General features: G+C 44.5%; 1 protein-coding gene across 2 annotated transcripts in view; it reads left to right on the top strand.

Annotated features, from left to right (window-relative positions):
* Positions 1-2850: 2850 nt before the first annotated feature.
* Positions 2851-25119, top strand: part of DUSP16 (dual specificity phosphatase 16) — a 55507-nt gene continuing 33238 nt past the window's right edge. Inside the window, exon 1 of one of the 2 annotated variants that reach the window (XM_028728602.2) lies at positions 2851-3364. The gene's annotated coding sequence lies outside the window, so the exon portion shown is untranslated. Of the gene's footprint in view, positions 3384-25119 lie in introns of both variants that reach the window. The other variant, XM_077930809.1, reaches the window with a different exon arrangement.

Genomic DNA, 25119 nt, shown 5'->3' with positions numbered 1-25119 from the left:
CAATTTTTCCTGAACCTGGAGGCTGCTGCAGCTGCTTCTTGTTGCTTCTCCCATAGCAGCAGCATTGGGAACACATCCACATCTCAAGGTATCTCAAGGCAGCAGGGAGGTATAGAATTGTCCTATGCACCCTGGGTACTTATGCAGTGACGGTAAGATGAGGCTAGCACGAATGTCTCTATAATAAAGACACTGGAGAAGCACATGCTCTGTTGTTCTATTTGTCCAGTCACAGGGGCATTGTCTCTCCAGGTAAGCAATCTTCCTGTATCAGCCTTCAAGGACAGCGGAGGGGAGGGCATGAGCCAAGGTAAAGGCCCTCCTGTGTTTAGGGACTTTGAGTTTAGCTAGATATGCCATAGGGGAGGCAGAGTACCTGGAGGATTCATTGGCAATAAAAGTTGGGGTCCTGGCTAGATCCAGTCAGCGCTCAGTGTCTACAACATGTTGTTTTATGAGAACTTTGGCCTGTTCGTATCCCATGCTGAGTAGCAAACCTGGAGAGAAGCTCAGGGTTGAGATTTTAGTTGCCACTGCCTGCTTCCATGTGGATTGGAAATCGTCATTCATAGTTAGTGGGTCAAGTCCAAGGGGAAATAAAGATAGTCTGAGCCAGTAGTTGAGTATGGTCACCCACACTCTGGCCTCCACCTGTCTCTAGTCTCAGGGTGGCATTAGGGACACATTTTGGGACTTGCACAAGTTCTAGGGGTGCAAAAATGGAGAAGGGGCCCAGCTGGGCACCACAGAGAAGTTGTGCTATTGGTTTGGCTGCAAATAATTTGCATGCTGCAGGTATATAGTGGCCATGTCTTGTTTTAAGAAATTTAAGGATTGCAGATGAGCTCCTCTGAGCAATATCAGCAACATAACCCCCATGGGCTTTCCTACTGCCAGCAGAATGAAAAACTGCCCCCAGATATTTGAAAAAAGAGGCCTGCTCAGTCTTGTGGCCATCTATGCTCCAAGAGCAGCTCATAGGCCGTTTGGCAAATGCCATGATCTTAGTTTTCTGATAGCTGAGTTCTAGCTGGTCCTCCTTGCAGTACTGTGTTAGTGCTCTCAGTGCTCTTTTGAACCCAATAGGTTCAAAAGTATTGAGAGTATTGCTGCATCGTCTGCATCCAGCAGAACAGAGATGTGTCTTCCAGCAAGCTTTGGGGAGTGAAAGTTCATGTTGTGGAGATGGCCCACCATGGAATTAATGTAAGCCTTCACACTCTACTTTTCAGTTCTCCAGAGGCACATGTGCGAAAGAGGATGTGGATTCGATGGTCTTATTTGACAGGGCTTTTATTAAAAAAATTCATACACATTCATGAATCACTCTACCTAGAGTGGCAAACAACCTTGGCCCCGCACTTATTGTAAATGCTATGAAGATGACAGCTTAAAAAATGATTGTTAACTCTGCAATCTTTCCAAGAGTTTGTGCTCATTTTGTTTCCCTCCAATATGTAGGAAGCAACAGATGTTTTCAATACGACAATGGGGAATGATTTTAGTTCCTTCAAATGTAAAACAAATCACTTCAGGTAATTTGCAAACCACTTCTAAAGATGAATTAAATCTGTAAGTCATTGCAGGTCAGCATTTGTTTCTTCCTCACATCATTAGAAAAAAATGTGCCATTAGTTATTGTAACATGTATATCCATGTTAGATGGTTATATGCATCATTAGATAAGTGAATAAAGGAACAATCTGTTAATATTTTTTAGGTAACAGGATTAAATTAAGATATAATTCATTCCTGCATGAGGCCAAAATTGAATTTTGATATTTTCCCTGTCACCAATGAAAGTTAATAGTTGATCTTTATGATTAGGATGATCTTCTTTCCTTGGCTATCACTCATAGCAGAGTAAGATTTACTTCCATGAATATGGTCTTAATGGTTTATGGTGGTACAAGGAGGTCTCCATGGCAGGGGTCGGCAAACTAAGGGCCGCGGGCCAGATCAGGCCCAATTGCCTTCAGGATCCGGCCCACGGACTGTGGATTGGCGTGGGGTTTCTGTTTGTTCAGGCGGTGCCATCCTGCCCCCTGCGCCATTCCATTCCTCCCCTCCCTCACACAAACCACGGCAGCGCCTCCTCCCTCCCTCCTCCTGTCTTCTCCCCGCCCTGCCTAGAGGAGGAAGGGGGCTGGGCTGAGCTGGCTCAGCATCATTTTAAGCAGCCCCTTTTAAGCCAGCCCTTTCGCGCCGCTCATGTCCCCCCGCCCTGGTGCCCCTGTGGGCCAGGGAGCAGAGCGGACGAGCTCCCTCTGCCTACTGACGAGAAGCAGCGGTGGCGGCAGCCCCTGGGAAGGTAAGAGCAGCGGCTGGGTCTAGGGGGAGGACTCACTGCCCCCCTCGCCTCTTTTTCCAGCCCCCCCCCCCCCGTGCCGCTTATCTGGCCTGCCACAAGGTCTGAGGGACAGTGGACTGGCCTGTGACCTCTGCTCCCTGGTCTGCTGGACACAAGCTATGGAGGCAGGGGTCAGCCTGACCCTCTTTTGCCCCTCAGGGGTGTTGCCCCTCAGGCCTCTCCTCCTGGCCCCCTTCAGCTGCTCACTACCACGTGCAAATCCAGACCCCGAGGAAATGACCAAGTGCCGCTGCAATCCTGGCTCGCCCTCCCATGAGGCCAGGAGATCCTCTGGGTACTTTGAGGATGTGCTGCTTTAACCAAGGCCTTTCTTGCACGCAGTCCTGGCCTTTCCCCGTGACTTGGCACTTGAGAAATCCTCTGACATATTACAAACATTTAAAGAAGAAGGGAGAGCAGCAGCAGCAGCAGCAGGGAGGGAGGGAGGCCTCTTTCTGGCCCCAACTTCAGGCCCGCGAGGAGAGTGGAGGGAGCTGCAGCCCCGGCCCGGGCTCCTCTGGGGGGCAGGTCTCTGCGCAGGCAAGGCTGGCCCCCCTCCCTCCCTCCGCCTCGGAGCCGCCCCTCTTCCCTCAGGCCGAGCTCATTCCCGGGGATTGGTTTCCAATGACGCCATCGCTTTTATTTTTACACCGATGACCTCATCCCCGCGGCAGCAGCGGCAGCAGCAGCAGCAGCCTGCAAGTTGACTGACCAGCCAAACTCTTCTCTCCCTCCTTCCCTCCCCGTTTGTTTTGTTCCCCACATTCAGTTATTAAAGGTGTGGGCTCCCCCTTTCCTATGAGCCGCGGCTTCGGAGAAAGCGACCGGGCGGCGGGTTCCCCGGCTCCCCTCGAGGCATCTTCAGTGAGGAAGAAAGAGCTCGCCGCGCTTCCTCCTCCTCCTCCTGCTGCTGCTGCCCCCTTTCTCTCAGCGGAGAGGGGGGTCCCGCTCCCCCCCGAGGAGGCTCCGAAGCGCCGCCTGGCAGAGTCAGAAGAGGCTGAGGGCAGCAGCCAGGTTAGAAAGAGGGGGAAAAGTAAGTCTTGGTGGGGAGGGCGAAGAGGAGAAGGGGGTTGGCAAGGAGGGGGGGGGAATGTTGTCCTGTGCACCCCCCCCCCCAATATGCAGTTCTGGGGTCACTGCCTGGAAGCCACATGGGTGGGAGTTCTAAAAAATGTTTGGTGTGTCCCTCTCCCTCTAAAGAAAATGGAAAAGAAATAAAAGGTTCTCCACCCCCTGTTAAAGCACAGAAACTATCCTGGGTTTCTTAGAAATATCTTCACTCCATGTCTTCTCCATTGTTGACTTGAGTTAAACGCCTGCTCTTCCTCCTTTAAATGGTTCTGCTGTAAAATAGTTTTATTATTTCACACACACACACACACACAGTTATTTCAGATGGGATGAGAAACTACATATATGCAAAGATTTTGTGTGTGCTTCTGTGTGAGAGAGAAAGTTATATTCTTGCTACTATTAGCATTGTTTTTATGATCTCTTGTCCCTTTTCTGTTCCTTATGTTCTCCAGTTGCTTTGGGGGTTGGTTTGTCCTTTAGGATTTTTATCTGTTGTTTGTATGAAGTCCCCTCTCATGGAATCAAAGAGGATCAGTGTGAGGCGCCGCTAAAAACAAATATTTAAATGAAGTATCTTATAAGATCTTTTTAAAAATGATCTTTTGTTTTTCAAATATCCAGGCACCTGTTCCGCTAATTTTCAGTATCATGGCCTCAGGTTATTCAGAGAGGACAAAACATGCAGACTTTTACGATATTAAAACTTTTACATAGGAAAATGGGGCAGAAGAAGGAATGTGCCTCAGAAATGTAGAATTGTCTAGAGATCATGCTGAGTTAAATGATAGTTTATTGATCATCTTATAGTACATATTTGTGTAGAAGTTAATTTTGTTGAGTTCAATGGGATTTAAGTAAGTGGGTACTCTAGGATTGCAGCTTAGTCCACAGAGAGGTGGTGGACTCTCCTTCCTGGTATGACTTAGCTGAAATTCTTGCACTGCACCTGATGCCTCTTCCAACTCCAGAGTTCTATGATTCTAGGATGTCTGGATAATGTGTAATGTACACAATTAGTGCTGCTTCCCTTTTCTCCCTGGCGGAACGGCTGTGCCTATATCAGCTGCTCTAAAGTCTCCTTATCAGTAAAACTCTATGCTGGAAGCTTCACCTGGTGAATTTCTGCTTATCAAAGGATAGGGGGGCCCTCCTCACAAACATTATTCTTGCTTCTAGTCTTTGAGGAAATATTATGGTTTTGACTAATTTAAATAAAGTGCTACATGTATCTAGTTCCACTAAAGTACCATCCCAGAGAGATTGGAACACTTTTAAGAAAACTCTGTATTGCAGTAAAAGAAACAAAGAGAAATACTGTAGTTGGTGACTAACCTGTTGTTTTCTGTTCAGGTATTAGCTGATTTTATTTTTAATTTTGGTCACCCTCATTTGGCTGATAGTTTTAAAAAAATTGTAGGGCCTTCTGCAAAAATGTCATTGGCAGAGAGAGAAATATCTTAGCTAGTTGATGTTTTGCCAAGTAAGGCATGTGCAGTAATTCTGTTGCAGACAGTTCTGGCCCACAGGCAGAGGTTTAGTTTCACTTATTAATTTTATGTAAAAAGAAATATATTGAGCTGTTAATTCTCAATCCATACACAGTTGTCTGGAAACACAGTACAGTAGTTCTACATTGGTGTGTTCAGGATTGTAGCCAATGCAATACTTTACTTCCATAATACTTAGAAATTATACCAGTAGATGAGTAACTTGTGAATTGACAATTTGGACAAAACAGGACTTGAGGAAAATTTTCATATACTTGTTGAAGGCAACAAAGTTTTAATGCTTACCTTAGGGCGGGAATTGGTTTGTTTTTAAATTGCAAATATGTACACCTGTTTGAAATAGATGTCTAATTAATAAAATGTTGATTTCAGAAAAGATAATCTGGCAGCACAATATAACCTACATACATGGCTGTCATGAGTGAGAATAAACTTACCTGATCATGGCAATTGAACATCAACTTCTCCATGCAACTTTAGGGCATGCTCATGTCTGCAGAGATTGTGTGCAGGTTGCAACTGACTGTGTGAAGAGTGCTGACATTAGGGGTGCAAGAATCAGTTTATTAAGGGCCTTAGTTCTATTATCAAACTGCTCATATCATGAAGACGTTTCTCCTGAAGTTCAGCTGGAGACTTCTTAATTGTAACCCGAGCCCTTTAGATCTTGTCTTGGGGCAAAAAGAACAAGTCTTTGCCCCCTTTTTGTGGCAATCCTTCAGGTATAGTATTCCCCATCAGTCTTCTCCAGGCGAAACATAGTCAGTTTCTTTCATCTTTCCTCCTAGGACTTGTTTCCATACCACTGAACATTTCTGTTGTTTGCTTCTGAATCCATTCCATATCCATTCCACCTTTCTTAAAGTGTGGTGCTTGGAACTGGACATAGTACTCCAGATGCAATTGTACTAATGCAGAATAAAGTGGATATTTTACACCCCAAAACTTGGAAACTGTTCTATTAATACAGCTTAAAATCACATTATCCTTTATTGTAACTATGCTGCATGGCTGATTTACATTTGGCTTGTGATTGACTACGATCCCAAGTTCCTTTTCACATGTAGCACTGCCGAGCCAGGTATCTCCAATCCTGCATGTTTTATTTTAGTTTTAGCCTAAATGCAGAATGTTGCATTTCTCTCTCTTTTTCAGTTGGTTTCATAGAATCATAGAATTGTAGAGTTGGAAGGGACTCCAAGGGCCATCTAGACCAACCCCCTGCAATGCAGGAATCTCAGCTAAAGCACCCATGACAGATGGAGAACCAACCTCCCAAGGAAAACTGCTCCTTTCTCGAACAGCTCTTATTATCGGAAAGTTCTTCCTGATGTTTAGTCAGAATCTTCTTTCTCAAGATTTCCTTTTCCTTTTTGTCTGTTTCAGGCCAGTCTCCTATCAAAGTCATTTTGAATTTTATTGCTGTATTCTGAGGAGGTGTTAGATGTTGCTCAGAGTTTTTGTCATCTCTAAACTTGATAAGGATTTTCTCTACCCCATCACCTAAATAATTGAATGACATCTTGAATGGTTTTGGGACCACAACAGAGCCTCCCCCCATTTGGTGAGAAATCATAGATGAGCACTCAACGAGTATTGTTTGTATCACCATCTATACTATAAACAGTTTGCTAACCAAAATATGTGCTGACATCAAGATGATTTGATCCAGAGCATTCCTACAATCCACCAAGATTTTTTAAAAGAGATAAAATTTATCTGGCAGGATCTATTCTTGACAAATCCATGCTGCTAATCACAACATTGTTAAAACACTTAGAAATTGACTCCTGTGCGCATCTTTATAACAATAATGCAGCCAGAATAACTGCTGAGAGAGTCCTGCACATTACCAGAATACATTGTGGATGGAAATTATTCCAGATATTCCAATCCAAAATGAAATGGTGTCATTCATGTTGTGCTTATACCCTTCTCGAAATTTCTTCGCTCATATACTTTCATCTTGGTTTTGCAATGGTCATTTGCTTGGGTGCAAGATTGTTATGACATGTTCAAACAAATGGCTTAACGTTGAAGATGTGTAGGCCAGCAGGTTCATAATTTTTCTGTGGTCTATTAATTGTCTATTAACTTCTGTGAATTTATTTGCAAGGCAGGTTTCAGCCAAGTTTGTAGCACTCTGTCAGAACTGGCTTCAGGTTCCCATGCTGAGTAATACTTATTTTCCAAGGATTTGGTCAGTTCTGCATGGTTATAAGTGGTCAATATGAAAAAAATAAATAAAGGTACTGCATTATTCAAATGTTAAGTATGACTGTTTACCAAAGGATTATTTGAGCAAAAATATCTATATCTGTAGCTAGCTATGCTCGCATACCACACACAAACACTGATTATATTTTATTTTTAAATAACTTTCCAAATTAGCTGTTACCAAACAGTAACTAATATATTGGAGTCATTGTTGCTTTGACTTCTTTAATCTGCTCTGTGAGCTGAAGCTGTTGACAAGGCAAACATCGTATAGTACAGATTCACAATGAGTGTTTACTGTGCAGCATGTGCTCTTTAAAGTGCGCACTGCTGCTGCTGCTGCAGCAGCACATGAATTGATGGGATATCCCCTCCCCACACCCACCTCTAGATCATTTTGGTAATCTCTTAATCAAATATATGAATGTGGATCTGGGGGCAGTAAAAAACACTACTCGATATTTTCTGTCGGTAGTTTAGAATGTTGAAAGTGCTTCATGACACATGCCAGTAATCCTTCTGGCAATTTTGTAAGTTGGCCATTATTATTGTCTTTATATGGCTGGTTATAGAATGAATCTGAGAGAAAAGTGAAATTTGAAAGCATACTGGCCCCTGCTTAGCTTTGCAAATGTACTACGTAGTAGATTTATGGAGTCCGTGGATATACATCTATCCTTCACACGCATATCCACCAGTGTCCCAGTGAGTGTGAAGCAATTCTGACTCCTGCACGAATTCCCTCTCTCATCTTCTTGGCCCCATAAACCCCATAAGAGCAGTATAGTAGCACCCTCAGGCCGCCTGCTCTCAGCTTCCAGTTTTGTTCAGGTCTAGCTTGGCTTTGTAAATGTGAGACAACTCACCATTTTCCCCTCACCTTTGTACCACCTCCTTCTGTTGTCAGTACTGCCCTCTTTCTCTTCTCTCCCCTTTTTCCTTCAGCCTGTAGCCCTGATGCTGATACTGCACCCTTTAAACCATGCTGTATCTGTTTGTGTTTTCCTGTGAGCATTGAGCTTGTAAGCTGCAAGCAGCTTAGCTGTTGTTTCAGCAGCAGTCTGAGATGAATTCTTCCGAGTCAGAGGAGGACGACATGGCAGCCTTGGTCCAGGCAGCTGCTAGCACCACAGGCTGTTCTTGTGAAAGTGCCCGGTTGCCAGGGGGGCATGTTGGCCAGTACTGCTATGCTGCCCTCTCCTCTGCTGCTTGCCAGACAGGGATGGGGCAGAACAGGAAGGCGGCAAAGGCAGGAATGCACCAGTTTGCTGGTAGGCGCAAGTTCAGGTTCCCCTACAGTGGCGTAGCTGGGGCTTTTCCCACCTGGGGCAGTCACTGAGTTTGCCTCCCCCTCACTGTTCCTCATCTGGGAGCCCCACAGCCAGCATGCCAAGCGTGGTCAAACAAAACCAGGCTTTCTTGCACCTGGGTCAAAGACTCCGTTTGGCCCCCACACCCACCTTCCAGCACACATTTGCATACACAACACGCACATCTACACACCCCTCAACACATTTGTTCTTAAAGCACATTAAAAAGTAGATCTCCTCAGAGACTAATTGATCATTGGAAGAATCCTAAGAAGTATTATGACTGTAAAAGTAAATTGTTTGTAAAAAGTAGAACTTCCATGTGCAACAGTTATAATTATAATTATTTATACCCCACCCATCTGGCTGGGTTTTCCTAGCCACTCTGGATAGCTTCCAACAAAATATTAAAAATACAATAAAACATCAGACATTAAAAACTTCCCTAAACAGGGCTCCCTTCAGGTGTCTTCTAAAAGTCAGCTAGCTGTTTATTTCCTTGACATCTGGTGGGAGGGCGTTCCACAGGGTGGGTGCCACTAACAAGAAGGCCCTCTGCCTGGTTCCCTGTAACCTCACATCTCGCAGTGAGGGAACCGCCAGAAGGCCCTCAGAGCTGGACCTCAGTGTCTGGGCTGAACGATGGGGAAGGAGACGCTCCTTCAGGTATATGGGGCTGAGGCCATTTTCAGATTATCTACCTGAGGTCTAAATCCTGTTGGACTCGGTGGGACTTATTTCTGAGTAATTATGCTTAAGATCGCAGGATACAACTGCACAATCTTTACACAGTTGCCTAGGAGTAGGCTTCATTCAGTGGGACTTCTGCGTAGACATGTAAAGACTTGCAGTATAAAACTCTAAAGAATAATATAAAAGAATAAACAATAACAGAATAAACAAAATTATAAATAAATAAAATAAACAAGTTTCCTTAAAAATATGCTGGCTGCTGATCCACTGCAATGAAAGAATTTAAAGTGGATTGGCTACATTTTCCTTCAAAATTAAAGGAAGGGATGTCAGCATCACATTTCTTTCATTGCAGGTATTTTATTTTCAGTATAAACAAGACTCAGTTTTTGTAGCTGATTGTTTGCAGCAGTGCCCTCATTATGTATTCACGTGGTGTAAACATGTATGTGGACCTCTATATCCAAACACACACACACACACACACACACACACACACACACACACACTATAAGCAAGCAACACTCCAAAGTGCTTATCTTGTGAACTTGCCATTTAAATTATTTAATCATGACAAAAGATTCTGTTTCCAAAAAGGACAGGGGGTGGTGGTCTGATCTCTTCACCACTTTTAATTGATCTCTGAGACGTTGAGGCGAAGAAAACAAGAAGAAATGACATTTCAGGAGGTTGGCTGGGTTGTGTACACATTACTGTTTACTCCAACTTTGCTTGGAGAGCAGCCTTCCCTCACCCCTTCCTCTCTCCAGGTTTTCTTTCCCTCACAGTTGCAAAACCAGAGAGAGCAGCAGCCCACCCTTCTGCTTCAAAGGAAAAGAGTTAGTTGCCAGGTAAGAAGAGTGCCAGCACAGCGAAGGAGCCGTCCAATGGCTCTCCCCCCCCCCACTCCACCGGCCAAGTGCCCCCTGGGGCAGCCCGCCCCATCTGCCCCTCCCTAGCCCCTCCCTGTGCTCCTCACCACTGCCAGCCCAGTGTTCCCACACTCTTACCACCTCCCTGCCCCCTTCTACCCCAGTTCCTGCAAGCTTTTGTGGTACCTCACCTCATACTCTGTGTCTTCAACTGCTTCTAGTTTCTTAGGTGCTTCTGGGGCTGGCTCAGAGTGCAATTCCCTGTCCTCCTTTGTGCCTCCAGTCTCATCCCTGAAGAAAGGGCGTCTGACCTGTCATCATAATATTGAGGGCATTGACTTGTGTATCCAAGATCTTACCTCGTGTCAGCCTGGTGTCTTTTGTGCTCTCATTTCTTGACTTCCTCTGGGCATGTTTAGGCAGCCATACTCTGTGTATGATACTTTAAGACCATGCAAAAGTTACTTTGAGACAGCTGCTTGCATTAAGCACGGACATAGCAACATTGAAGCTGCTTTCCACATCACAGAGGTCTGTGAGCAAATATCACAGCCATGTGATTATGGAGCTGCCTTACACTGAACCAGACCATAGGTCCAGTCTAGACCATGATTTTTGCTCTGGCTGATGGTTGCTCTTGAGAGTCTTGAGCAAAGGCCATTTTCTACCTTTCTACTCGATCCTTGTTAATTGGCGATTTCAGGGATTGCATATTCCAAGCATTTACTATTTATTTATTTAGATGGCTTACAGCTACCTTTAAATAGTACTTAAGGTGACTATGTCTGCGGACAGCGCTGGCTCCCGGCCTATAGAGTGAGATGAGCACACAACCCTAGAGTCTGGCAAGACTGGCCCGTACGGGCAGGGGTACCTTCAAGGTGACTATGAACATTTAAAAACACAAGAAAAACCCTTTAAAACTGTTGGAAGAAGAAGAAGAAGAAGAAGAAGAAGAAGAAGAAGAAGAAGAAGAAGAAGGAAGAAAGGAAGGAAGGAAGGAAGGAAGGAAGGAAGGAAGGAAGGAAGGAAGGAGAGGCGGCAGCATGGTAGACATTGTTTCATTTATAGCATTTCTATATTGCCTTTTTATCAGTGATTAATGAAAACATCAGAGTCTGTGTAAAAACCAAGGCTTAACCCGAAGGGAAGGAACCAGTTGGGCAGGAAAGCCAAAGACTCATGACCCACATGGCCACACAAGATTTCACAAGGAAGCAGAGTTCAGCTCTGGGAAATGTCCCTTTTTAATGCTTCACAGAAACACTTGCCCATAAAGAAACACAGTGTTGCTCTTGGGCTTGATTTAAGGACAAAAGTACCTGCCACATGTAAATCTGTGCAACAAAGCAGTGGTTTTTTTCCTCCTGTGGTGGCCCTGAAACGATGGAATCCTGACCCTCAGGAAGTTCATTTTATCACTTGTTTCTTTTGGGAAGTAAATAAAGACGTCCCTATTTCCTACTTGAATTTATCTTATTTCTGCTGCTGATTTCTTATGCTAGCTTTTGTGTTTTAAATTGGCTTTTATGTTTTTTTGTGTATTTCAATTGATGTTCTTACTTTGTAAATGGACTTTGAAATTTTCTTGAAGTGTTGTTTATCAGTGGCATTGAGAGCAGACATCTCCTTTCCGACTTCTGTCACGTCAGCTCTGGGAGGGGCAACTCAGAAGAAAGAAGGGGTGCTTGGCTTTTCAGCTGCTTTCCCTTCCCTACTAGGGTCCCGGGTGCAAAGCCTTGGATAGAGAAGCTTGGTGAGGCGCTCACACTTATTATGAAAGCATCCTTCGCTGGGTGTGTGAAAAATAAAAATGTTATTCAGGGAAGCTTCTGCTTCTAATAGCTGTCATTCCTGCTATTAGTTTTCTTGGGTGGGGGTGGGTGGGCAATGGATGCAATGACTTATTGGCAACTGTTAGAACTCCCTAGTGGAGATCTTTTTGGCTCTCTGTATATTACTTTTTCTTCAATGACTGTAGCAGGTCCACGTTTTGGAAGAGGAGAAAAGAATTTAGGCTGGAGGCTTGTGTGTGAGAGAACAGGGTTTGTCCTTTCCTTGTGCTCCATTTGTGGTTTGCTACTGAGCCAAGAGTGACCTACTCAGAGTTGGCTCTGAATAGACTGGCAGGCTTCCATTTTGTGTCTCTGTGAAATGCTCTTGTAGATTTTTAATAACTGAGGTGGGATTTAAGAAGAAAGAGGGGAAGGAAAGAAAATTGTAATTAGTTTCCAGAGTAAAGAACTGCCCCCAGCCCTCCCAATTTTGTTTTACTCAGCAACCAAGTGGTGGGGAGAGTGATTTTCCTCCAAGATGTCTTACTTCTGCCTTTGTTTTCTCTCTCACTCCTTTGGGCTTCCTCTTGAGCATGGACCAGCTGATGTTCACAGCCCATTGGTAGGATTAGGATGTGAGTCACTTGATGCAGTAATTGCCAAAATTGTCTGGCCACAGATTTTGTCCAGTGGAGTTGCCAAATTAGCTAGGCAATAAGGCATCATTGGAAATCGTCACTTCTAGTATCATTAAGCATTAAATTCTGCTTACTTTCACAAACATTTGAAGTGTTTTATGAATAAATTACAGAAATATAAAAATAAAGTTAAAATGCTTTTATATTATGAACCACCCTGTCCATAAGTAAGTTGCAGCCGAGAACAACTCAAACAGCCAATATGACATAAGTACTCTTCGGGCAGCTGGCTCTCCTTACCTGATAAAGTACTCAGCACTCCTGCCCCAAATACTGCTGCAACTTCCGGGGGTTTGTAGCCCAAACAGTGGAGGTAACAATATGCTGAAGCAAACATTATGGATCTCTGAGTCCATGCAATAACAGGGTCATGTCTGGACAACCAGGTCATCCCTAAGACTAGTTCTGAAGACAAAAGTTGGGATGAACTGGGGAGTGAACAGCAAAGTGAAGAAGAACTGGAAGAGAGAGAGCTAACAGACTCTCTCTCACTGGAAAGTGTCCAGCCTATCCGCCCAAGGTCACGGAGAGCAGATAAGGTAGCTACACAAAAAGCATATGGTTGCAAGATCAGGTTGCAAGAGGCGGAAGTGACTAGGGAGGAAGTGGGTGGAAACCTTAATTGGTCATTCCGAGAATGGCTGCTTTCTTCTTTTGCTGTGATCATTAAAGACTCTTTAAATGTTAAGTGACGCTTTTTGCTTTGTCCTGCTTATCTACGGCCAAAGGTGGGGTGAGAAAGCCAAGTCCCCAAAGTCTGACAGGTGCCTTAGAGCTTACTTATATTTAGCAATCCATTATCTTACACAGCTGCATGAAAATGTAGCATGTTAAATGAAGCATTACTTCCCACCCCCAGAACTAAAATAAGGTTATTTGGGGGCTGTTTTGGCCCAGTTCTGTGTTCAGATGATCATCTCATTGACTGAATACTTAACATTTGCTGGTGGTTTCATGTGTTGATTGGTGTGTACAAGCAGGACCTCACAGCTGCAACACAGCAGTTCTGTCTCATCTCACACTGCCTCACCTCAGACGCAACTTTCTTCACAAAGAGCACCTCTCATGCACTGTATGCAAGAAGGGGCAACATACAACTAAAGGGGTTGTGGGGTGTAGCTTCCCCTGCTACTGTATAAGCTGATGTGGCTTCCCCTAGCACTGATGTTAGATGTCCATACCTGAGCCAGGGAAATCTACATGCATAGGTTTCTGTGGCTCTGATGATATGGACTAGTGGTCATCAGGAGCAGGGGATGCTAAACAAGCTTGGAGGCAGGGCTGTTGATGGAGCCCCAGCTCTTTATATCATGTGATATCCTTCAGGTGTATGACACAGGGAGGGGGATAGAGTCTCTGAGCACTTGTACACCCGAGAAAAGCTAGCTTCAGAATATTCCAGAACTTTAGCTGGAAAACCATTGCTCACTTCCTCCTTCCCCCAAAGTGAAAATCCGACATGAGTGCCCTGCTTGAAGATTTGTTTCTAACTGCAGCATTAGCAAAGCAGAATGACAGTCTAGCCCAGTGGTTCCCAATTGGGAGTTTGTGAAATGCACCCAGGGGGTCCGCGGCCCCATTCCTTGCCTCCCCCCAAACTATGCTTTGTCATTTTTGCATGAGAATGTCAGGCTTCAGGGACTCGGCTTCCTCCCCCACCCTTTGGCAGTAGATAAGCAGAACAAAGTGAAAGGAGTCTCTTAGCAGTTAGAAATTTTAATGATCACAGTGAGAGAACAAAGAATCCATTTCTCGGAATGAAGGTGCTCCCAATTAAGGGTTCCACCCACTTCCCCACCCAGTGCTTCCCAGCTCCCTCCATTCCTCCTCAGTGCAGCCCTCCTCAGCACGGTACCTGACAAGTAATATCACAAATTTTATTGTCTGTTTTAGCGCTGTTTGATTTTTCAATATGTTGGCCAAAAACGGTTTTGAAATCACACCTTGATAACGATTTTGACCTGGCAATAAGCAGCAATATATCGCTCCTTGCTTGAGGGAGAGGAGGGCTGCCAATTTCAAGGCACTGCCGATATCGCACAGTGATCTCAGCCGATCACACTGCTGATCTGAGCCCCCTTCCTTCATGCTGAGGGAGACCAGGGCAGTCAATAGCGCTGCAGCCTTCCCTCACACTGACGGAGAACAGGGCACCGTGGCATTACTTTCCCCTGACACTGAGGCCAAGAAGCTTTTCTCAGCAGGATAACAGCAGGAGCCACAGTGGACACGCATCTCTGCTGGCTGCCACCACTGGCTTCCCCGCTGACAGAGACTTCATGCACCCCCTGTCCCCCTCCCCTCCCCCTCAAACCATGTGCCGGAGGTGACTCCGCTTGCTCTCCTTTCCCCATCCGTCTGATCTCCACAGCTGCTTTCCCCCTTATCCCCCGCCTGATCTGCACACACAAACACCCCTGCCCAATCTCCATGGCTGCTCCTTCCCTCGTTCCCACTCCTGATCTCCGATTTCAGACATCATGTTATATTGGAATATTGCACTGTTTAGCTGCAATATTGAACACCAGATATTGCTAGTCTGTTTTCTAGTATTCCCTAATCTATCGGACTCTGTTGCCACCAGTGGGGCCTGACTTCCTCTCCGGCTGGAATCCTAGTACCTCTGAAGTCAACTGCATGAGTCTTTTGGGCAGCAAACCACATCTGGTGCATAACAGCACATCGGAGCCCATTAACGTGCCCATTCCATCATCTCAAAACATTGCTCCAAAGTTTAGTAACCTGTCTATCCTCTTCCCAAGTCAGTTTTTGCATTCATTTCTCAGTCAGCAAGTGTACAATAATGTACAGTAGCCAAGCAATATATGAGTTTATATAAACCATGCCTCGGAGACAAGCAGCAGAATGCTGAAATATCCATTTCATGCTGTGCAAGTATAATGGTTTTGTAATGCATACCTAGTCACATTTGCTTAAGAAACTGATTATGTTAAAACAGCATTTTAGACTAGGCAACTCTAAACAGCTGATCCTTTTGAGCAATCCTTAGATCTAATCCTCTTTACTCGTATGGTGGGATTATTCCCTAGAAAGTAGCCAATTCAGATATGAGGAAATGCCCAGTGATTCTCTTATCTGTAGTTTTTATGGAGAATTAAATTCTGTTCTAAGCAATGAGGAAGTTTTGGTCTCCTTTTTGTTAGGACTTTGCACCAGTATATCAGCTGCACCAGAGTTTAATTAGCAATACTAATTAACTATTTGTTAATTAAAAATAAATAAAATTTCCTTTCTGGTGATTCATAATAAATAGCATTATTATGCTAGTTCTAGAAAGGTAGCTGTATTTGACTGTCACTCTCAGTTTGCAGCACTTTGAAGACTGATAAATTTATCGTGGCATGCGTTTTTATTGGCAAGAGTGTGTTTTGCATGTGTTATATATCTGTCACAGTGTTAGAAAGATCTCTGGACAATCAACCCCTGAAAACAGGAATCTTGGCTAGTTTTGCTATATTTAGAATCGTTGCAGTTGTAACACTCAAAGGCCAAAGGGGCATGAGATTTTGCATGTACCCAGCAGTCTTGCTCGCCTGTCTGCAGTGGGCCTAAAACATCACACTCAGATCTTCTCTGCTTCAATTTCACTTTGCATTTTGCTGACTAGTTATGGATTTTAACAGTTTACCTGTTGACCTTTGAAAACAGCTGAGCAGTTTTATGGAAGCTTTGATAGTGACCTTCCTAGCTGCTTTAAGACTATGCTGCATTATGTCAATAAACATGACAGCCCTGTACAAATACAGTAAAATCTTCCAGGTCAAATGTTCCCCATAACTGTTGTTGCTACATTGAGGCCCACTCTAGAACATTAAACTACTGGTCTATATTTTTCTTCCTTAGTAGTTCAGAGTAATACTTGCTTTGGCCCATAATCCTTTGCTACGTGCTTGTTGGTTACATATTAATATGTGTCTTTCTTCTGTTTGCAATCTTTCCTCTTTCTGTAATAATTCTGGGAACCGAATGTTGTAAGCTTAATGATGTAACTGTGACATAACCTTGAGATAAGTGGTGATTTCATTTGGCTAATGAAATAAATCCTTGCCTTCACCCTTGGCTCCCAAAGTTGTTTTTCTGTCACCTCTTTCTTCTTATTGCCACATAAATGAGTAATTAACCATCCCAAATAAATTTCTACATTTTACAATGATGTGGTAATTTCCTCCTGTCACTTGTCATTATATGCAGAAAGGGAAATTGCTGAGAAGCTTGTACTCTCTCTTAGAGTTAACGTAAAAACATGAACTTCTCTGGGTGTCTGGAATTTCCCCAATATTTTTGCTCTGAGATCTCTGTATAACTCCTTACTTTACAGATCATTTTTAGCCAATTAATATATAAAGTTGTCAGAATCTCACTGGGACTTGGATGGCTCTGTCCAAATCCAGACCTATAGTGTGTGTTCAAGTTCCTGAGCTCAGATTCTGCCAGCAGCTACCTAAAACATTTCTGTCTCTTAGATGAAGATGAGATAGTGCCACCAGTTCTACATACAGAGGCTAACTGTGTATCAGCCCTGATGATGGAACATGGTCCTCCACTTCAGCTGAGGACAATAGCCTAGTTTAGGGGATACAGGACAGACTTTATGGCACACACGGCTCTGTCCTAAGAAGAATCCTGGTGGACCAGACCAAACGCCCTGCTTAGTCCAGCACTCTGTTTTCACAGTGGCCAAGCCAATGGCTATGGGAGGTCTCCAAGCAGGACTGAGTGGAACAGCATTCCCACCTGAGATCCCCGGCAACTGGTGTTCAGAGGTCTACTACCTCCAGCACACCAGCTTCCTGGGGCAGTCTCCTCACTCTGTCTGATGGCAAGGGTCAGACGAACCCAGCTTGTACTCAGCCCTGTTAAGCAAACAAAGCCCCAAAACCACATTGCTGGAAGGCCTGGTCTCAGCACTTGGCATGGCTGGGCAAATGCCAGTGCCCCAGAGGACCCAGTGAGACTGACAGCAGAGTGTAATATTGCCCTTAGAACTGTCTTTATTTATTGTAGAACACCTGCTTTTGAAAGCACTTAGGTAATAATATTATTATGCCACCACTTCTTGGTGGTTGTATACCTGTTAGAACTTGATCATGCCGTGGCTCTTGAACTGGCAGCTTGTGTGGTGTCAGATAGGGATTCGGACAATGACTGAGCCAAATATAGCTTGGCTTTGCCACTGTTTGCAGGCTTCAGCTAGTGACCCCTTCTTGGACTGTTTTGCAGGGACCCTGTAAACATTGTTGAAGTATTTGCCCCGCCCTTACCTGGTGCTGTTTTTATTTCCTTTACTCACAAGACTCCAGAGTGAGGGCAGGAAGCTTTGCCCCTATTCTGAGTTGGTTTCATAACAAAGCCACGTAACCAATGAGTTTTGGATATGAAGTCAAATCGGACCAAGGGTCAGTGCTTTCTGCTCTCACTCTGAAGTCTCATGGGTAAAAGAAAAGAAAAAGTCTTGTGCTTCAAGAATCTGGAGTATGGTTGTTGGCATTCCCAAGACCACAGGCAGGAAGCAGAGGAGTGCAAAAGGTGAGCAAAGAGGACCTTTCATAAAACATCCCCATCTAAGGACTCCTTTTTGAGCCCAAAAAGTCCAGCTAAGAAATTCTGGTTCAGGCTGTGTGTGACGCCATTCAGCACTGACGAAAGGAGGCAAGTGTAGAGACAGACAAGAATGCCTCTTTACATCTGTAGGCCAGAGCAAACCAGGTGATATTTGTTTGTTGTGTTTACCATATTCACCCTAAATTCCTAGGATAACACAGTTAAAACAAAAATGAGACAATATTAAATTTCATAATAATGCAGCAGTAATAAAAACCCAAGCCAATGTACCTGACCTTTCCCCAAAAGTCTGAGGGAAAAGGTAGCGCTTCACTTAAGGGCAAAATTCTGATCAAACTAATTCTGACCATACTTGTTTGGTCATTATCAAGTATACACTTCCAGAGTTGATGCTAAATACATTACTTTTGGTAAATGAGCCACCATAGCCACAGAAATTTGCGTCCCGGGCTTTTAAAACTCGTCTACCAATGTACTATCTGAAACCAAAGGCACACATTTTTTTCCCAGCTCTCCTACCTCATTAAAGCAACAAAAAATCCTTGTGCAATGTCTTTTGACAGGAAGCCAATGTGACTTTCTTGAAGTCAGTGTGGTGTGTCAGGTTAAAGGCACAAGGGAATGAGAAGAGTTAAGAAAACTAAGCAGTGTTAAATGGGGCATGTTTAAACATGAGGCTGACATCACCGGACTGAATGAACAATGCACTGTCAACTGAAAATTAAGCCAACCCACATTTTTTCTTTCAAGTTTCGAAAACTATGCTACATAGATATAACAGTACCATATCAGTCCAACCACTTTAAAGTCCCTTTATTTTAAACAGGTTCAAGCTGCACATGACATCTGCACACCAATATAGTGTTTAGGAAGCTATTCCTGCGCTCTGTGGGGCAGTTGCAGCAACTGGGGATCACTCCCCCTCCACCAGTTATGTACCTTTCCCTGACAGAGACTATACCTATGTGGAAGCTGCCTCTGCTCTTCCCGCTTCAATTCTCTACTGGTTCTGGGAAACAGGGGTGCAGGAGTGTGTGGGGAAGCACCCAGCCCTTCACATGCCTTGTCCACTCTTCCTTCTCTTCCTCCCCACTGGCCACTACCTCTCTCTCCTGAGCCCAGCCCTCCTTTCCCCAGTGCAGTCCCTGATAGCATCTGGCTGGGTACTGTGAGAACAAAATGCTGGACTAGAATGGGCCATTGGCCTGATCCAAGTTCTTATGGACTCTCTAAAGTTTTATGGGGTGCACCTGGGAGGCGTACAAAATGAGGAAATGAAATTGAGTGCAAAAGCACCTAAATGATGCGGTGAATCAGCAGTGCTCTGTTGTATTTCCCATGACTTAATGTGGAGCGGCCCTGGCCAGCGGCTCTTAACACAGAAACCACTTTGACATTTGAATGAACTAATGTGGTTTATTTACAAACTTAAGTGCAAGTGAGGTTAGTTATGGACATGTGAACCAGCATTTTTGGAGGGGTGTGTGGTGACAGAAATAGCCTTCGGTGGCTGCTGTTCAGAAATGCCATTCAGATGCAAGTCTTGCAAACTTGGGAGCTGAGAACAGCAGATAACAGATCATGCAGTAAATGGTTCCTGGGTGGTATTATTTGAATGTGGAGACATGGGGCCACTGAGCCTGAATGTTCCCTGGTTTTAGCAAAGTGGTATTAAAATGTTTACTTCAGGGAACCATTCTGTTTGTTTGATGAGGAATTCTTGTGCGCTGTGGAAGAATCTGACACCTGCATATCTGCAGACATTTCACAGATGAAAACAGGGAGGCTCCTGTGCATGAGCGTGTGGGGTAGAGGCAGCATTTAGTGGAACAGCTGTGTAGCTTCTGGATAATGATCGGGCAACACAATATAGATTTCATAAATTGTGTCATAAATATCAAAAGGGAACTAAAAGTGTGTGAAAGTATATGGAGTCAGGAAACACAGAAGAAGGTACTTTTTCGCACAGTGCATAGTTGAACTATGGAGTTTGTTCCCACACTAGGTAGCGATGGCCATCAACTGGGATGACTTTAAAAGAGGATTAGACAAATTTACAAAGAATAAAGCTATCAATGGCAAATAGCCATGATAGCTGGGTGCCCCCCCCCCATTCCCAGAGGCAGCACAGAGTGCCTCTAAGACAAGTTGGGGATTGCAAGTGGGGAGGGTGTTGTTGCGCTCACCCATGGACACGTAGCTGGTCACTGTGAGGACAAAGTGTTCAACTAGATGTGCTGATCCAGTATTGCTCTTTGTATGTTGTTGAAAGCAATGAGACAAGCTACACACAAATTAAGCACATATAATATGTGTTCAATTATTATATGTGTTTATCATAGAATCATAGAGTTGGAATAGACCACAAGGGCCATCGAGTCCAACCCCCTGCCAAGCAGGAAACACCATCAGAGCACTCCTGACATATGGTTGTCAAGCCTCTGCTTAAAGATCTCCAAAGAAGGAGACTCCACCACACTCCTTGGCAGCAAATTCCACTGTCGAACAGCTCTTACTGTCAGGAAGTTCTTCCTAATGTTTAGGCGGAATCTTCTTTCTTGTAGTTTGGATCCATTGCTCAAATGGATCTCAAATGGTTTACTATGCATTCTATGTGATATTCATAACATTTGGAATTCTTACCTAAAATTAAGAAGCAAGGCTTACATAATGATGGTATATCTACCACACAGATTAAAGCTCTAGCCCTCTTCTCTATGGAAATTAAGCAGGGACTTGTACCTCTGTTGTAAGCAAACTACAACTTGAGAACATATGGATTTTGTTGTCTACACAATATGCAGTTTATTTCCCCTCCTCAAGCAGTTCTTCATAAAACATTCTGTTTGTACAACATCTGTCCCCTTCCCCTTTCTTGTTACAGGGAAGTTCTCCTTGTTTCCTGTTACGTTATATAATTTGTGCCAAGACCTCATCAGGATTCAGTCTAGGATCTGTGTTCAGTACCAGCCATGGACAAAGCCAAGGGTGGGGCAGGGGGCATCTGTCCCCCCAACAATACAAATCAATACAGATCTGAGCTTCTGCCCCTCCCAACGAAAGCCTGCCCCCCTAACAAAAATCCTGGCTGCGCCTATGGTACTAGCACTGAATCCTACAATATGGGGGAAAGAGCATGTAAGAACACAAGAATTTCCTTCTTGTCCAAAGGTCCATCTCGTCTTGCATCCTGTTTCCTACAAAAGGCATCAGGCAAGGATTGAAGACAATGACAAGTCATTAGCAGAGTGCCTTTCCCTCATTATTGAACAACTGCAGTCTGCTGCATTCATACACATTTAAAATTTGCTAGCTGTTTGCGTTGGAGCATGTACTTAGGCAGTATTTTTATTATAAGAACTGAGCCTTCAATCTTTCACCCCACACTCCTCCTTTCTTCTTCTCTCCTACACATCCAAAAAAGGGAGTCTTTTTATTTTAAACTTAATAGCACAGTGGAATGAGGCAATTCATTCGTGTGTGTGTGTGTGTGTGTGTGTGTGTGTGTTATTAGAACATGAGCAACCTCATTCTTGCCATTGCTCAGGAATTATAAGAAATCAAAAAATCGGTGCAGTTTTGAAATCAGTGCACTTTTCCATGCTTCAGTGTGCCATCTTGATTCCAAATAGTTCCAGTTGTATCTAAACATACAGAAAAACCTGCTTAATTTCAGAAATGACCTCACAAATTTGGTAAAATCAGTGCAGTTTTCCCCCTCCAATCTTTATTATTTAAAAAAATATACATTTATGCAACATTTATATAACACTCTCTGTTTTTGTTTGTAACAAAAAAGAAAATGTTTTTCTTCTAACATTACTCGGTATGTGGCCCCGTACCCCCTCCATGTTCTTTTTCTTAACTTCCATTGCTTCTGTTGGCGAGGTCCACAGAGGTATTTTTGGTTCCAATATTCCTTTATTTTTTATCCAGATCTTATATAATGATTTCCTTATTAGAGGATTCAATAAACCCCTGTGGACCTTCACCTTCTCATAAATTAGATAGGCATGCAACCCATATCGATTATCATATCCCTCCAAATCCAACACATCTGAATCTCTTAATATTATCCAGTCTTTGAGCCATAGAAGACCTGTGGCTGCGTGGTATAGTTCTAAATCAGGAAGTGCAAAGCCTCCTCTCTCTTTTTTATCTGTTAATAGTTGGTATTTTATTCTCGGTTTCTCCCCGTTCCATATGAATCTCGCCATATCTCTTTTCCATTCCTGAATGGTTAGCACTCTGGACTCCGAATCAGTGTGGTTTTGGAAGGTCTAGTCTGCCATATTGACTCAAAATGGTATCCAGTTGTAGCCAAACATAGAAAAGCACCTGCTCCTTGATCTTGGGACCCATAGTGCAAAATATGGTTACAATTATCTTAAGAGGTGTCAAAGTCCATAGTGAACAGGCAAGCGATTTTCAAAAATAAATAGTAGACTAGGCTATCTGTGTTTGAGACTCAAGAAGTTATCGTCTCCCTCAAACTCCTCCTGCCCTTCATTGCCCTTCCCCCTTCAAGTTTAAATTGTTGCTCTTGGCAGCCTCGATCAAGCAGAAATCACCTGTAGTAAAATTATGTAATCTGTGTGTCATAGAATCATAGAGTTGGAAGAGACCACAAGGGCCATCGAGTCCAACCCCCTGCCAAGCAGGAAACACCATCAGAGCACTCCTGACATATGGTTGTCAAGCCTCTGCTTAAAGACCTCCAAAGAAGGAGACTCCACCACACTCCTTGGCAGCAAATTCCACTGTCAAACAGCTCTTACTGTCAGGAAGTTCTTCCTAATGTTTAGGTGGAATCTTCTTTCTTGTAGTTTGGATCCATTGCTCTGTGTCCGCTTCTCTGGAGCAGCAGAATACAACCTTTCTCCCTCCTCTATATAACATCCGTTTATATATTTGAACATGGCTATCATATCACCCCTTAACCTCCTCTTCTCCAGGCTAAACATGCCCAGCTCCCTTAGCCGTTCCTCATAAGGCATCGTTTCCAGGCCTTTGACCATTTTGGTTGCCCTCCTCTGGACACGTTCCAGTTTGTCAGTGTCCTTCTTGAACTGTGGTGCCCAGAACTGGACACAGTACTCCAGGTGAGGTCTGACCAGAGCAGAATACAGTGGCACTATTACTTCCCTTGATCTAGATGCTATACTCCTATTGATGCAGCCCAGAATTGCATTGGCTTTTTTAGCTGCCGCGTCACACTGTTGGCTCATGTCAAGTTTGTGGTCAACCAAGACTCCTAGATCCTTTTCACATGTACTGCTCTCAAGCCAGGTGTCCCCCATCTTGTATTTGTGCCTCTCATTTTTTTTGCCCAAGTGCAATACTTTACATTTCTCCCTGTTAAAGTTCATCTTGTTTGTTTTGGCCCAGTTCTCTACTCTGTCAAGGTCGTTTTGAAGTGTGATCCTGTCCTCTGGGGTGTTAGCCACCCCTCCCAGTTTGGTGTCATCTGCAAATTTGATCAGGATGCCCTTGAGTCCATCATCCAAGTCGTTGATAAAGATGTTGAATAAGACCGGGCCCAAGACAGAACCCTGTGGCACCCCACTAGTCACTCTTCTCCAGGATGAAGAGGAACCATTGATGAGCACCCTTTGGGTTCGGTCAGTCAGCCAGTTACAAATCCACTGAGTGGTAGCATAGTCAAGACCGCATTTTACCAACTAATGTAACTAATACTTGTCTGTGGAAAGTGGATGGGGAAGAATTAGTAAATGCATTTGTCAGAGCTGCCCTAGGTCCCAGCTCACAAAGGACCAACGCCAGTTCGTTGTTATATAAAACAGTCTTTATTGAAGCTCAGTTTCGCTTTCACAGCCGCGGCGCACAGCTCTACGTCTCAAACTCTAGACCGCCGAAGCTCCGTCTGAGTCTCCTCCCCCCAGACACCAGTTCAAGACTCTAGCCTTGCTCCACCTCTTCCTCTGCTCTCTTCTCCTCTGGGCCCGCCTGTCCGCTGGGGTCTCGCCTCTCCTAGACTCTTCTGACGCTGAGTCTCCTGAGTCCTCCCCCTCCCTCCGGCGGGCTTTAGGACCTGGTTCCCCATCCGGGTTTCCTGCTGTGCCGCGCGCCTGTACATTCGAACTTGGCGCACGCGCCCAGCCGGCCACCTTCCTCCTGACCGTTACACTGCTCCTGTCACTGTTTCCCCCTTCGGGGAGGCTAGCTGCACCTGACTCTCCCTCCGTTCCCTCACTCTGCGATGGAGGCGTGGCCACGCCTGACTCATCCTCTCTCCCTGCTGGAGGAGAAGCTGGCCCTGATACATGTGACTCTTCCCCCTCACTACGCTCTGGTGGAGGAGCTGGTCCTGCTCTCCCGCTGCTGCTTTGGGAGTCCCCGCTGGCCCCTTGCTTCTGGTGTGTCCCCCCTGGGACCCCCCTTGCCCTGGCCATCGGCGCCCCCCTCTGGGAATCTTCTGATTCGCTGGAGAGACTCATGGAATCTCTCGGGCCGCTTTCATACTCCCCTACGCTGCCCTCAGATTCTTCCCCTTCGCTCTCCATCCCCTCTCTCCCCTGTGCCTCTGCTCCTGAGCCCCTGACAGCATTCAATATATTTTGCCAGTTTTTTTATCTCACAACTCAGAACCACAAATTATGTGAGAATTACAGTTTTTTACATGCTCATGTTCTTGGGTATCCATTATACAAAACTATGTATGCTGCTTTGCTAAGCATTTAAACAGATGTCCATCCTGGTCTTAAGTTTATATACTGCACAATGCAAAAATAGAGGAAGACTGAAGACACAAACTTAGCTGTTCCAGTATGTTTTGGAGGCTAGAGGAACAGAGCTCTGAAAAAATAGGTCAGTCCCGGGTGAAATGGACTAAAATATGTGGCATTTGGTTCATACAGAGCTGTGAGCTTATTATTGTGCTCTTGAATGAGTTCTAGACCACGTCCAATGCTCTCATGCAGCTGTAGATGGCAATAAATGTTCAGCAGTAGAAAGACAAGCTGTCCTTTCAGCAAAGTGTTTTTGGTCATTACTCATCCTCTGACTGAGGACCCCTCTG

Source organism: Podarcis muralis, chromosome 6 (assembly GCF_964188315.1).
Source record: "Podarcis muralis chromosome 6, rPodMur119.hap1.1, whole genome shotgun sequence".
Lineage (NCBI taxonomy): Eukaryota > Metazoa > Chordata > Lepidosauria > Squamata > Lacertidae > Podarcis > Podarcis muralis.
Note: the sequence above shows the minus strand (reverse complement) of the source record. Positions and strands in the feature narration are given on the sequence as shown.